The 12,372-nt window shown below is 43.9% G+C and overlaps 1 protein-coding gene across 2 annotated transcripts in view; it reads left to right on the top strand.

The window, feature by feature from the left end:
- The first annotated feature begins 7,758 nt into the window (after nucleotides 1-7,758).
- Nucleotides 7,759-12,372, top strand: part of SPECC1 (sperm antigen with calponin homology and coiled-coil domains 1) — a 285,593-nt gene continuing 280,979 nt past the window's right edge. The window contains exon 1 of one of the 2 annotated variants that reach the window (XM_032320263.1): nucleotides 7,759-7,823. The gene's annotated coding sequence lies outside the window, so the exon portion shown is untranslated. The remainder of the gene's footprint in view (nucleotides 7,824-12,372) is intronic. The other variant, XM_032320264.1, reaches the window with a different exon arrangement.

Genomic DNA, 12,372 nt, shown 5'->3' with positions numbered 1-12,372 from the left:
AATAAAAGAGAAATAGTACCTTCCTGCAGGGAGCATACATTCTAGCTGCAGAGAATGTAAAATGTAAAGTATGTCAGAGCCTGATAGATGCTGTCAACCAACGTTGTTTGATAGATAACTCTCACACTGAAATTTATTTCTAGACAGTTTGTGATTTTGGTCTTTATTTCCTCTTTCTTTCCTGACGCAGGGTGGGGCCCCTGAGCTGCCCCCACTTAATGCGGGTCCAGAATGAGGATGGGGGGTGGGGGTTTCCTGAGTCCATGGATGGAACTCTTAACACTGCCGGACAGATAGGGAACCAGGAGGTCCTGCTGAAATAAATTTGCAAACAGAAACTCCAAAGTCCACCATCAAATGGTAAGCACCCCACAGGCAGGGTGACCACACCTCCCACTTTCCCAGAGATAATCTCCATTTACGAAGGGAGTCACAGCATCACGGTGATGTCACCGTCTCTCGCTCCCAGTGTCCTGGTTTGGCTGATCGGTGATCATCCTAATAGACGGGGGAGTTGAATATGCAGAGTCTGTCCTAGGAACGATGAGAATAGGGTGCTTATTCACCTGCAGAGTTTACCCTAGAATTAGGATACATGAAAATAATATATTAGAACAAACATTTAAAGATTTAAGAAAAATGAGGTGCCTGGCTGGCTCAGTTGGTGGAGCGTGTGACTCTTGATCTTGGGGTGCTGAGTTCGAGCCCCACGTTGGGTGTTGAGACTGCTTAAAAAAAAGGGGGGGATTTAAGAAAATTGACTAGATCAAAAAGGCACGTGGAGTCAGTACGGCCAAGCCATTGTGTCCTAGGAACTGTGAGCCCAGAATAATTCGAAAATGTGTAACAGTGAGGTTTATGGATTTCATAAACAAAGAAATAATTTTTGGGCCGTTGAGGCAATTACATCACTTCTAAGAAACAAGAAAATCAGGCTGGTTTCAGACACCACCATGACGGAGAAGGTAAGGAAGCATGACCTACGCATTTCTCAAGAAATAAAGTACTGCCCAGGAATTTTGCACTCAGCCCCCAACTCTTTTCAGGATAAAGGCAATAAACATTGATTGTGAAAAATTCAGTGAATATCATTTCCATACATTGTTCTTGAAGAAACTGTGGAAGCCAAGATTTTCATAAAATGGGATCATGAGATGAGATTACCACAGAATGAGGGAGTTGGGGGGCGCCTGGGTGGCTTAGTCGGTTGAGTGTCTGCATTCGGCTCAGGTCCTGATCCCAGGGTTCTGAGATCGAATCCTGCATCCGGCTCCCTGCTCAGCGGGAAGTCTGCTTCTCCCTCTCCCACTCCCCCTGCCTGTGTTCCTTCTCTTGCTGCGTCTCTCTTTGTCAAATAAATACATAAAATCTTAAAAGAAAAAAAAAAGGGAAAGTTAAGGAAGGGGTGTTTAAAGTACACTGATTTCCTCCCATTTTTTATAGCCAGGGATAGAAATATCTCACTTATTTATTTATTTTTTTGACAGAGAGAGAGAGAGAGCGCGCACATGAGCAGGGGGAGCAGCAGGAAGAGGGAGAGGGAGAAACAGACTCCCCGGCTGAGCGGAGAGACTGAAGCTGTGGGCACGATCTGAGCCAAAGGCAGCAGCTTAACCGACTGAGCCATCCGGACACTCCCAAAATATCTTATTTAAAGCTGACTTTTTAAAAAATCAAGTAACAGAAGTATGTGTAAACATATTTAAGAAAAAAGTGAGCACTAAAGAAAGATAAAATGGTTTGATATTGGGTATGGAGGAGGCGGAATAATGAAAAAAGAGATGAACTGTGTTGTTGTTGTTGGGGAAGGAATAGCAGAAAAAGACTGAAGGAGTAGAGGACCGAGGGTATTATTTACAGTCATGGTAATGAAGGCAACCACTCAAACACAACACTAACCTTCCACATGATTCGGTGAAACACATCTAAAACAGCAAAAGTAAACACAAAGCACATAATAAAAAGGTGAAGATGAACTTGAAAGTCTAGGAAAACACATAAAATAATGTAACCATCACACGGGCTAAACCCAACGATTCCAAGAAAGAAGGCTTTCAGATTAAATCACAAAATAAAACCTGGTGTTCTTTTCTTCCTTCCTTCCTGGCCTCTCTCTCTCTCTTTCTTCCTTTTTTTGGTGGTCAGCAAAGCAATGTTTATTGAGCGAGAGAACAAAGCTCCCGAAGCAGGAGGGGACCCAAGAGGGTTGCCCTTGGTGTTATATTCAAGGAATTTGCCTAAAACAAAGGCTTCAGAAAAGCTAAAATCGAAAGGCCAAGCTGTATTGGGCTAATGTAAACAAAATTTATCAGGCTCCTCATAATATCAGACAAGGTTGCATTCAAGGGCAAAGGTCAAAAGCATCAAGGGAGACAAAGGTTATTTTATAATTAAAAGGGGCAATTCACAAGAATATAAAGATATTTGTGCACAGATAACATAGCATCATCATTTATAAAGCTGGACTCCAGACAAATAAGGAGAAATAAAACACAATAGTAGTAAAGGTTTTAATTTACTTCTCTCTGATTACATTGATGAGGAGCAGAAGACTGGTTGAAGACAAAGCAGAAGTTAACACCTGCAACCTTCCCCAGGCCCCACTCCTGGGTCGGACAAGTGTGACATTCTTCCAGGACGCTCCCGGCTGTCTTTTTTTTTTTTTTTTTTAAGATTTTATTTATTTGACAGAGACACAGCGAGAGAGGGAACACAAGCAGGCAGACTACGAGAGGGAAAGCAGTCTTCATGCTGAGTAGAGTAGGGAGCCCAATGGGGGGCTCGATCCCAGCAACCTGGGATCACGACCGGAGCTGAAAGCAGATGCCCAATGGCTGAGGCACCCAGGTGCCCGCTCCCAACTGTCTTAAAGTTAATGCCTCATTACAGGAAAAACCCACCTTTATTTCACGATTGCAAGGCCTCCAGTATCCTGTAGGTCCTTTTTAGCATATGAAAGTTCTTTTGAAACCTCCTTTTTTCCTTCCCCCAATCCCATAGTCTATAAAATCAGCTACCCTTAACAATCCCACTACAGCAGCTCTTTCCACCTGATGAGGGAGCACGAGGCTGGCTGAGGACAAAGCAAAAGCTGGCGCCTTGTACGCCCCCCCCATCCGCTTCCCCTCAGTCCGACGTGTAGCATCCGTCAGGCAGCCCTGACTGCCATAAACAATAAGCAAATAGTTAACTTGCAGAGCTCACAATCCTGCTAGACTGGAGTCTCCCTTGGCTTGCAAATGTCCTAAATCTCACTAACAAAGACGACTGATAGCAGGATTGTGACATCCCACCAAAAAGTCTCCCAACTATCTTAATGTTAATGGCTGGTCTGAAGACAACATTGATCAAGCAGCAAGGGCAAGGCCTCCGGTAGGCCTCCAATATCCAGGTACCTTGTAGGCCCTCTTTAGCATATGAAAACTCCCGTTGAAACCTCCCTTCTCCTCACCTTCCCCCAACTGCAAGGTATATAACATGTCTCACGACCCGGGGCAGCAGCTCTTCCTGCCCACGGGTCCTGTCCCCCCGTTTTAATAAACCACCATTTTGCACCAAAGATGTCTCAAGAATTCTTTCTTGGTCATCGGCTCCGGACCTCAGCCCACCGAACCTCACCTAGGTTCTAGAACTTCATCACACCCAAGGTTCTGTCCCCATGCTTTAATGAAAAGCGACTTTTTGCACCAAAGACATCTCAAGAATTCCTTCTTGGTCATTGGCTCTGGACCTAATCTCACCGATATCCCAAAACCACATCAATATCAGGTCAAACTACGTGTAAGGATATGGAAGACCTACACGACTTAAATTAATCTCGTTACTACTGTCAAAATCTGTATGCGAAAAACAGGGAATATGCATTCCTCTCAGGGCCCTTAAAACAGTCGCAAAAATCTACCCTCATTTAGACCACAAAGAAAACTCAGGTATTTCAAAGATACAAAGTAGTACATCAACACTACCTCCAATTTCTGATCATAAGGAGTTAAAACTGATCATTAATGCCTGAATCAGACACTAAAGCCTGGAAGCTTTAAAAATCTGCCACTCTCTCTTGAAATCCAAAAACTCTCTCAAGGCAGGTCAAACACCAAAATTTTAGCATCTCCACAAAATAGCAACAGATACATCAGAAGTTTTGAGATATATTGCAAGTAGTACCTATTTATATTTGAAGCCTTCCTTTCATCCTTAATACTTATATTTACAGGTAAAAACTGAAAAACTAAGTACCCAACTCAAGAAAAAATACCTGTCAAAATAATCAATAAAAGGGGAGCCTGGGTGGCTCAGTTGTTAATTGTCATGGCTCAGGTCATGATCCTGTTGGGTCTCCCAAAAATTGGGTACCCCAATAATGGGTCCATGATTAAAGGAGCGAAGACTGATACAAAGCAAAGGTCAAGCAAAGCTTTATTTAGTGCCAAACATCAGGAATCAGACCTACCATCAAACAGTCCGGTCGGGGGCGCCCCTTACAGAGAGGACAACCACTCCCACCTTCCAGACTAACTTTTATAGAGCAAAGGCCATGTGGTTGGGCCTGGCCACGCACAGGTGGCCAATGAGATAGTAACACACACAGGAAACTCCACAGTGATGCTAGGTGACCAATTGAATTACAGTTTACCCTAGTAGACATTTGAACCAGCCTATCACCTAGTTCAGAATTGGCACCCAAAAGGTGCCCAAAGGGCGGGGCCCATACTCCTTGGTAGCTAGGAGACAGTATGCACCCCCACTGATTGAATGCCTCCACAGGTCCTGACCCACCCTTGTATTTGGACTTTGTTACCTGGGACTGGTTTCTCGGACTTGCCTTTAAGTTCCTTTCCCGGTGAGGGGAGCAATTTCAGTTTTACAACAAATTTGCATTTCAACCAGGGTGGGGCCGCTCTGGCTGAATAGGCCCTTACAATCCCAGCATCCTGGGGTTGGAGACTGCTTCTCCCTCTCCCACTCCCCCTGCTTGTGTTCCCTCTCTCTCTGTCAAATAAATAAATAGGGTGGCTCAGAAGGGTTAAGCCTCTTCTTTCGGCTCAGATCATGATCTCAGGGTCCTGGGATCAAGCCCCAAATCAGGCTCTCTGCTCAGCTCTCTCTCTCTCTCTCTCTCTCTCTGTCAAATAAATAAATAAATAAAATCTTTACCAAAGAAAGCAGAGAAAAAGAAAGTAATAAAGATAAAGGAGAGATGAATGAATTAGGAAACAAGAACAAAAAGGGTAGAATGAAAAAAAATGTATCTACAAGCTGAAATGAAAAATATAATTTGAAATGGTAACATAATCAAGTAAACATATGCAAAACAAGAAATTATGGGGAAATGAACAGGTTCAGCAAAAGACTGTTTCGCTCCACTTAATGCAAATACACTTGAAAACCTGGATGAATTGGATAATTAGTTGTCAGGAGAATATGATTTTTCAAAATTGACTCTAAAAGAGTTAAAAATCTAAATTGTGACATTACTGCAGAGGAAATAAAGAAGATTCTCAAAGGCTCACTCTCCCCACCGAAAGCATTAGGCCCCGAAATGTTCAACCGGACAACGATCAAACCTCAAAGAATAGAACATTTTGAAACTACTTGAACTGTTCCAGGATAAAAACAAAGAACAAATACTTTGAACATTTTTTTTAATGATGTGAGCTAACATTAGTTCTGAAAACCAACATCATTAGACATTCGAGAAGGAAATGATAGCTCACGCTCACTTTTTTGAATATCAGTGTAGAAATCCTAAGTGAAGTCTAAGCGAACAGAATCAGCTACGTACTAAAATAAATAAATAAATAAATAAATGACGGACACGTAAGCTTATTCCCAAAATAATTTAAAAATTTTATTATTAGCCGGGGGCGGCAGGGTGCCTGGGGAGCTCAGTCGGTCAAATGTCTGACTCTTCGTCTCAGGTCATGATCTCAGGGTTTTGAGATGGAGCTCTGCTTGGGTCTCCATGTTCAACGCAGAGTCTGCTTGAGATTCTCTCTCTCCCTCTCCCTTTGCCCCTCCCCCAGCTCGCCTGCCTCTCTCTCTCTCTCAAATAAATAAATAAATACATTAAAAATTTGTATTAGAAACTTATCATAACTAAGACTTACTATTTCCGTATTAGGAAACTGTTGTCACAGGACTCTTCAAGAATACAGTGGCCAGGGATGGATGTCTTCTCAGCCCCCACCCTGTACAGTGAGGCAAACTGTCTGATCTTGAGGCTCAGTCTTCATGTTTCATTCTTGTTTTCATCAGTCAACCTCCAAAATATAGACGCTATCCCACCTCTCTACCCCACCATGCCCGGCTCCCCTCAGTGCTGCCTCGTCCTCTTGGGAACCTACAATCCAAGCCTTTCCCATACTAATCTAGAATCGTCTGGAATTTCTGCCCCACATCCTGTACATTCTGCTGTGTCCTCAGACACTGTGTCTCCAGCTTTGTCTTCACTGAAACGCAACTCCTGGGAACCCCCCAGCCTGTTGCTAAGACCCTGCTCCCTGCACGCTTGTCCAAAGTCCCGTTTCTTTAAGATTTCGATCACATGACCTTACCACCCTCTCCCCTTGCTGGAATCTTTCCACTTATTCACTTAAGAGGTCACTCGTAGCGACCCAAATAGGTGTCCAGCCATTCGTATGGATATTTCCACATCCGCGTGCGTGCGTGACTTTAGCCCCTTTTCACCCCACTGCTTCCGCTGGGGCTGCCTTGCTCACTGCATGAAGTACCATGGATGCTCCGTGGTCCTGCCTCCACGCCACTTTAGCAATCCAGCCTCACATTACTCCAATAAGACAAATAAATCTCTGACCCCCATCAAAACTCCTGGTCTGTTGAACCCACTACTCCTTCCCAACTATTCAGTGATCTCCTTCCTCTACTTCTCTTATTACTCCGCTTAGATCTCATGATTCAGCAGTTCACACACACACACATACACACGCACGCACGCACGCACACACACACACACCCCTATCTGTCCTCATAGACAGCTTTCTCTCTTCCTTTCCGGAGAAAACTTTGATTTTTCTTTTCTCCCTTTCTTCCCATCTCTTCCAGCAGAAGGCGCTACTGTCCAAGCTAGAGTTTCTCAACTTCAGCACCATGGACATTTGAGGCTGGAACATTCTTTGTTGTGGAAGACTGTCCTGTGCATTGCAAAATATTTATCAGCCTCCCCAGCCTCTACGTATTAGATGCTCTTACCACCCGTAGTCATGACAACCAAAAATGTCCACAGACATCACCATAGTTTCCTGGGTCGGGGTGTGGGGCATGAATCACCCCCCGCTGAGAACCACTAGTCTAGACTCATCTCTCTAACTTATGCTTGGGACTCTACCTCCCTCCTCACATATATACAATCTTTTCAGGAATCCTACTGTAGGAAATACTTTTTCCTCTCCTGTAGAGTCAGAAGCTCTTTCAACAGGATTCTTTTTTTAAAAAGGATAGTATTTATTTATTTGACAGAGAGAGACACAACGAGAGAGGAAACACAAGTGAGCAGAGGAGGCCTGGGGCTCGACCGGGCGCTCCAGCATTTATCAGTCAGAAGCAGAGATGAGCCCAAGAGAGACAGAAGAAGGACCGGGGAAGAAGGGACCACCACCGGTTTTTCGATGGAGGGCGGTACAGGGCGAAGATGCCCCTGGACTACAACTCCCAGGATGCCCCGCGCAGGCTCGCGCCCGCCCCCTGGAGGCGGCTCCCGGAGGCGCGGGTAGGATCCCAGGGACCTTTCGCGGAGCATCCGTGAGCGCTGGGAGCCGCGGCGTCTGCGGGCTGCAGCGGCGGCGCGGCTGGAACGAGCGGGGCGGGTGAGTAAGAGCGGCGCTGGTCGCCGCTCCTTTGCGCCTCAGCTGCGTCGTCTTCCCGGGTCGAGCCGGCAAGCGCTGGGGTCCGAGGGTCCGGGAGCGGGGGCGCAGGACGGCCCGTCTGAGAGGGAAGACTCTGCTGCCGCTGTCGCCCCGGTGGCCCCGGTCCCCCTCCGCCCGGCGGTTGCCGCCCCCGGCCCGGGACGGACGTCCTACCCCGTCCTGCCCACCCAGCCCGGGAGCTGCGGGATTGGTGCCGCAGGTGGCAGCGACAGGGGGCCGCCCCCCTCCCCTCCGGGCCCCGGGGGCTTGGCGCAGAAGCCCCGGACGGAGGGCCAGGTGATTCCCGAGGACTGCGGCCCTGAGAGGCGACCCTAACCCTCGCCGCGGTGGGACAGGTGCGTGGACACGCTCGACTCGGGCCCCCGGGGCCCTCGGAGCCTCCCGCACCCTCCCTGGTGCTGTCCTGAGGATGCCGTGTGTGTCGGGGACCGAGTAACCCTTGGCCGTCCTCCGCGTCCACAGAGCTCTGGCCCCCCCTTGTTGGCCTGGGGTGACCGGGGAAGGCTCTGGCCCCGCGTCTCCCGGGTCAGCTGGCGGTACCACCGCGCAGTGTACCTGGGGAGCCCTGGGGGACCGTTTGGATGCTCAGGGGTGGCCGGTGATGCGGAGCCTGCCAGGAGTGCAACAGGAACAACCTCTTTACCAAATATCTTTGAAAGAAAATTAATTTTATGTCATTTTTTTTTTAAAGCAAGCTTGACCCCGAATATCTTATGTTTATTTTGTGGGCGCTGCCTTTGCCAGCACGCAAGTTTATATAATAAGCAGTATAAGGTTTGAAAAAAAAAAAATTCCTCTGAAGGTGCTCTTCCTTGCCCTCTATCGGAAGAATTATGTTGGACTGGTTGACATGCTTATCCATTAGTAACTGCGGTAGCTGGCGCCAGGAGATAGAGTGTTTTTGAGTCGAGTCACAACCCAACCCTTCAGGACCAGTTTTGGTTTGAGAAGGTTTTTGCTACCCAGTTTCAGACTCGATGGTATTTCACCGTTTGAGATAGGAGAGGAGAGAAGGAGCAGAAGTTTGTCAACCCTAATTTTTTACACTACAGAAAATAGCTTTGCATGAGTAATTCTCAAAGCAAGCACATTTAATTTGGTACTAAGACTAGATCCGAAGCTGAGCCTCCAGACCAAAACCCCTATCAGTTTTAAGAGTTTTTCAGTTGGTTTGTTTGGCTGTTCTAGGTAAATAATTTCATCATCTGTTAAGAAGCAGCAGCTGTCTCTTACGAATGTTTGAACTTTTTCTTTCTTTTTTTTCCATTGACCATCCTCTCTACAGTGTTGACTATTTTGGGCTTGATTTTAGGGGAATGCTCCTGTGGGAGCTTCACTAAATATATTTTTATCCTCTTAAGTAAGTTTTCATTTGCGTCTGATTACTAAGAGTTTAAAAAGTTAGGGGTGAATGTTGATTTTTTTCCCCAAGTTCTTTTGTATAGTGTATATTGATACACCCATGTAGATTTCTTCTTAAAATTGATAACATAGGTGATGCTGCTGCTAGATTTTCTGTGTCTAAAATCCTGGGTTAATTTTATTTATTTATTTATTTATTTATTTTTAAATATTTTAAATATTTTATTTATTTATTTGGCACAGAGAGAGAGATCACAAGTAGGCAGAGAGCCAGGCGGGGGGTGGGGAGGGGAACCAGGCTCCCCACTGAGCAGAGAGCCTGATGTGGGACTTGATTCCAGGACCCTGAGACCATGACCTGAGCCGAAGGCAGAGGCTTAATCCACTGAGCCACCCAGGCGCCCCCATGTATTTATATTTATAAGTGAAATTGGTATATCTACCCCTCACCTGCTCCCTTTTTTGTATCTGAGCTCATAATTAGCGTTAGGCTGTCCTCACTGATTCTGGTGGGAAACTTTCCACCACATTTTATGCTCTGGAGCAGAAGAATTATCTGTTCCTTGAAGTTTGGCAGAATCTGACTGCAGGCTGCCTAGGCTATTGGTGATAATATTTTTTAAGAAGTTGGTATCAGTACTTCACTATCTTTTCTATTTTTTCCATGATACTGATTCTTCTCAGGTTTTCTGTTTCTTCAAAGTCAATCTAATACTTTACATCTTCCCAGGAAATCATTAACGCTATTGGAATTTAATATGTGTTGGGGCACCTGGGTGGCTCAGTGGGTTAGAGCCTCTGCCTTCAGCTTGGGTCATGGTCCTGGGGTCCTAGGATCGAGCCCTGCATCGGGCTCTCTGCTCCTCGGGTAGCCTGCTTTCTCCTCTCTCTGTGTGCCTCTCTGCCTACTTGTGATCTCTGCCTGTCAGATAAATAAATAAAATCTTAAAAAAAAAAAGAAAGAAATTTAATATGTGTTAGCATAATGTTGTTTATAGTCTTCTGTTGTAAGGAAATAGCTCTTCTACATCTATGGTATGTTGTCTGTCTTGTTCACAGTTTTGTGTGCGTGCCTTTTCTCCTTTTTTTTTTTTTATTGGTTAGGCTTGATTGAGGCTTGCTTATTTTATTATCTTTTCAAAGCACCAGTTTCTGGCTTAACTGATTAATCTTGTTAATTTTAGGGGCGCCTGGGTGGCTCAGTCGGTTAAGCGTCTGCCTTCAGCTCAGGTCATGATCTCAAAGTCCTGGTATCGAGCTCCACATCATACTCCCAGCTCAGCCAGGAGTCTACTTCTCCTTCTCCCTCTGCCCCTCTTTCTGTTTGGGCTTGCTCTCTCGATCTCTCTCAAATAAATACATAAAATCCTTTTTAAAAATTCTGTTCATTTTATTTTTCTGTGTCATCCGCTTATGTTCTTAATTTTTCTTGCTACTTTATTTCAGTTTATGTCTGCAAGTTCTAGCCTTTTGAATTTGATGGCTTCCATCATTGGTGTAATCAGTCCTCCTGAACAAGGCAAGGACATGAATATTTTCATGCCATTTAATTCTGAGATCTGCTTTTGGTTTAACCCTTTAAATCAGACATTATTACTGATGTTACTATTATACTAATTTTCCAGGTCAATATTTATTAGACTTACCTACTTTTTACCTACTTTACCTACTTATCTGCTGTTTACCTACTTTCTTCACTCTTCATTCCTTTTTAGATCATGCTATTCCTCTTTGGATCATTTTCCTTTTCTGTGAAGTACACTCTTTAGAAATTCCTGCATTGATGATGCATTCTCTGTTTTCATAATATCTGAAAATACCTTTATTTTGCCTGCATCCTTGAATTTTGGCTTCATTGGGTTTCTCTAAGCCATTGATTTCAAAGGTGTTATTGTCGTTGTTTTTCTAGCAGTTTTTAAAGATGTTTTGTTTGGAAGGCTTTGGGATCTCTGTTCTACCACATTGTTGAAAGAAAGATGGAGATTTTTTTTAAAAAGCAGAAATTAATTTGTAATCTAATGACCTGTCAGTTTTGTGACATTTCCCTGTGCAAAATTATAGATTTATCTCAAATTTATTAATTACAAATTATGTTCTCTGTCTCCATAGCTTATTTTTTCTCTGACCTGTTGATTCTGAGACTTGCATTAAAGATTTCCACTATGGGGGCGCCTGGGTGGCTCAGTGGGTTAAAGCCTCTGCCTTTGGCTCAGGTCATGATCCCAGGGTCCTGGGCTCGAGCCCCGCATCAGGCTCTCTGCTTAGCAGGGAGCCTGCTTCCCTTCCTCTCTCTCTGCCTGCCTCTCTGTCTACTTGTAATCTCTGTCAAATAAATAAATAAAATCTTAAAAAAAAAAAAAAGATTTCCACTATGATTCCCAGTGGGTTTCTTTGGTCCTATTTCTATTAGTTTTGTAATATGTATGTTTACAGGCCACCCATAAACACTGTTTATATATTTACATGTATTTTTGAAGCTATGCTTTTAGATACATTAAAGCTTTATGATTCTTACATTTTCTTGTACCTTTGGAGAATAGTCATCTATTTTATTTCATTATTTTTGCTTTTCATTCTGTTTTGTTGGATATAAATATTAATATTGCTACATCTGCTTTATTTTTTATCTGGCTTATCTTTTCATATTCATTTATTTTCAATTTTCTGTGTTTTAGCTCTTACTCTTACAATTAGCTTATAGCTACATTTTGTTTTATTACTTAACGTTTGTGTTTTTATTTATTTATTTATTATTTTTTTTATGTTTGTGTTTTTTAAAAAATTATGGTAAAATACACATAACATAAAATTTACTGTTTTAAAATTTATAAGTGTACAGTTCACTAGTATTAAGTATATTCATATTACTGTGCAACCAATCTCCGGAATTTTTTCATCTTGCAGAATTGAAACTCTATACCCATTAAACAACAACTATCCATTCCCTCCTCCCCATTTCCTCCTCCCCCCAGCTCCTGGTAACCAGCCCTCTACTTTCTGTCTTTATGAATTTTCCTGTTCTAGGAAACTCATAAAGTACTTCATGTAGTTTTTGTCTTTTTGTGACTTGGTTATTCCTCTTAGCGTAATGTCCTCAGGTCACTTGGTTTCATAGCATGTGTCCACA

Source organism: Mustela erminea, chromosome 18 (assembly GCF_009829155.1).
Source record: "Mustela erminea isolate mMusErm1 chromosome 18, mMusErm1.Pri, whole genome shotgun sequence".
Taxonomy (NCBI): domain Eukaryota; kingdom Metazoa; phylum Chordata; class Mammalia; order Carnivora; family Mustelidae; genus Mustela; species Mustela erminea.
This window is presented reverse-complemented; position numbering and strand designations above follow the sequence as displayed.